General features: G+C 43.2%; 1 long non-coding RNA gene across 1 annotated transcript; it reads left to right on the top strand.

Moving 5' to 3' along the window:
* Positions 1-1333, top strand: LOC123091629 (uncharacterized). Its single transcript, XR_006443379.1, has 2 exons — positions 1-162; positions 247-1333. It is a non-coding gene; the product is annotated as an uncharacterized lncRNA (long non-coding RNA).
* Positions 1334-3179: the final 1846 nt, after the last annotated feature.

The raw sequence follows: 3179 nt of genomic DNA, 5'->3' as shown, positions 1-3179 counted from the left end.
CCCGTCCGGATTCGCCGACGGGACGGGCATCTCCTACTGCAGTTCGGAGCAACTCCTCCCCTCCTACGGTCTGTGCATCTTCCCGTCACTTCGTCCTTCTGATGGGGAGAGGCCTTCCTCCTTGCGTCTCGTGGACGCGCAACTCACCGCCGGTGGCATGATGTTCGGCATCCTTGACATGCAGTTATTTTTTTGGAGGGGCACGGTGCGGTTTAGCGTTCATGGACTTCTAGTTCTTTTCTGCAGCTTGCCAGTGCCCCGGCGTTCCTCTCCAGTGCAGCGCAGGCTAGACTGTGGCGAGTTCTTTCTCCAACACAAGCCCTGATGACGGATCCGGCTGCGCCACGCCTCGTCTGCTCTGCTTGTTGCTGGAATCAGGCTGCCCCCCTGCCACATAGCGGCTCGTCCAGGCACATCCTTCCTCCCTCCCTTTCCTTGCATCCCCTCCCCCTGACATCTATTGCAATTTTTGGTGACAGAGAACACCGGTGTGCGATCGGCAGTGGGTTGTTCTTGCTCAAGATCGATATGGTAAGATCCCACCAATTTCCAAGAGCGCGACGAAGGTCCACCGCGGCGATGACGCCCCATGCAGTTCAGAAGAGGATTTTTTGTTTTATTATCCGATTTTGGATGTGCAGTTGATGCAGCGTGTGGTTGACTCATGGGGTACGCTATGTTTTTTTGGTTCGTGCCGTTCTAGGCGCAGTGCACCACCACACCGGCCCGGGACCCCCCTCCATTGCTCCTCTCCCTGCTGTTCTCCGCTGAGGGCAAGCAGTGCACGAGCAGCCCAAGAGTGTTGCTGGAGCAGTTCGCTACTAAAGTCACGGTCTAGTGTTTTTTTTGGAGAAAAAATGAGTGGACTTCAGTTCGCTATTGTCCGTTCCTCCGCTCATCTTACTTTCTGTTGCAGGATAAGTGGACTTCTGTTCTCTAGTGGAATTCAGCAATGAATTTGGAAAGAGTAGTGTGCTTGATGAATGGAAGAAGTCATACTGTTATTGATTTGAGAAAAAAAATGCAGAACAAATTCGGTGGTTGCCTAGGGCGAGGGAGCCCTCTCCGTGGCTCACTGAAGTTTGTTTTGCAGCTCGCTTGCTAAGTGAAGTACGTTCGGCGACTGCGTGTGGTTCGGCAAGGCAAATCATTTGCATTCTCGCTATGTTAATGTGTGCAGTACATTTTATAAAAAGTTGCAGTTGGGTTGTATTTTGTGGGTGATTGTAATGTGGAGACAGAAAAAAGGACTTTGTGTGGATTACTTAGTTTGTAAAGAAAAACTTTGTAAAAGCAGTGCGCTCGATGAATCGAAGAAGTACATTTTTTCAAATTGTTGTACTTCATTGTTAAAATTTTTGTGGTTCCCTTATTGCAGTGCACACGAAAGTAAAATTGCACTGGGAGTTGCAGTGCACTTCGTTGTTGCGTACACACGATGATTTTCGTACTGTTTGGTGCAGTGCAGTTTTGGTCTGAAGCAGTGCACTGATCTATCTGATGCAGCGCACTTCGTTGTTGCGTACACACACGATGATTTTCACTCTGTTTTGATGCAGTGCGGTTTCGGTCTGAAGCAGTGCACTCATTTTTGTGAAGCAGTGCACTTCGTTCGTCGCGTACGCATGACAATTTTTAGTCCATCAGATGCAGTGCGGTTTTCAGTCTGAAGCAGTGCACTATCTGTCTGATGCAGTGCACACGACGATTTGGATGTCGCAAAAAACAGAGTGTCCGCATTTTTGTAAAAACGAAACTGCTCTTAAACCATAAGGAATTAGCGGAAGTGTTCTACATAAAAAAGTTGCGCCTTGTTGATATCTTTCCAACGGCGTATAATTTGAATCATTTCGACCAGCGGTTTGTGAAAATTTCACAAAAAACGGCCGCTGCCTCTCGTTGTTAGCCGCGCGATTTTCAAAATTAACTAAAAATCATAAGGAATCTCAAAACCATTTCAACATATGAAAGTTGCGCCTTGTCCGTAGCTTTCCAACGGCGTATCATACGTCTCGTTTCGACAAACAGCTGGAAAACTGGAGCAAAAACAATACCGAAAATTTTAAAAAATTTGAAAAACAGAGTTCCGCGGTTTAGTAAATTTGAAACTGCTCTTAAACGGTAATGAATTAGAGAAAGATTTATATATGAAAAAGATGCGCCTCGACGATATCTATCCAACGGCGTATCATTTGCTTCATTCCGACAAGCGGTTTAGAAAAAAAACGCGAAAAAACGCTCGCTGCCACTCGTCATCCGCCGCACTATTTTCAAAACTGCTCTTAAACCGTGTGGAATCTCGAAAAGTGTTCAACATGTCGAAGTTGCGCCTAATCCATAGCTTTTCAACGGTAACACGCCTCATTCTGATAAACGGTTAAAAAATTAGAGTGAAAACAGTACCAAAAAAATAACGCGTGCAGTTTTTTCCGACCAGAAGTTCACTAGTCTCTATTGCAGTGCTCGTCGTCAAAATGATGCAGTGCGCTTCTGTTGAGCATGCAGTGCCGAGGTGGTGTGCAAAATAGTTATTCTGCTAATATTAGCAGAATAGACCGTCTGTATATATATATATAGTGTTACTATTCATCATCCAGGATGCAGAATAAGTTATTCTTCACCCGAGGTAATCTTAGGATCGCTTCCTAAATAAATTACGTTTGAAATTCAAAAGGTTACATTCTTATTGATTCACTACGTCAAATTTGGCATAACAAAATAAAAATGTAGGTCATAAGACAATTTTTTTTTGTAGTTTATGTATATTTTACACTATGTTTTTACGTTTGTAAATTTACATAACATAAAATATTTTTTACGGTGACTATATGTTTTCTTACAGTCTCTTTTTACATTAGAAATAAGAAAAAATTACGGAACGTAAAATTACGGTGCATTGATGGTAAAATAGAGGGGGGGTGAAGAATAACTATTCCTCACCCAGGGTGACGAATAGTCAATCCCTATATATATATATATATATATATATATATATATATATATATATATATATATATATATAAAGAGAGAGAGAGAGAGAGAGAGGAAATCACACGGCTTATTAGCAGCAATCATCTGTGTTATTATTGGTCTTCACACACATTCCTGATCACGGACCTGTTTGCCGCATATCACACACATATTTTCAGTTGAACCATTTCCATTGTGTTGCGCAATAA

The sequence above is a fragment of the Triticum aestivum genome, chromosome 1B, assembly GCF_018294505.1.
Source record: "Triticum aestivum cultivar Chinese Spring chromosome 1B, IWGSC CS RefSeq v2.1, whole genome shotgun sequence".
NCBI classification, from domain to species: Eukaryota; Viridiplantae; Streptophyta; class Magnoliopsida; order Poales; family Poaceae; genus Triticum; species Triticum aestivum.
The sequence above is the reverse complement of the archived record's forward strand: the minus strand, read 5'-3'. Positions and strand labels throughout refer to the sequence as shown.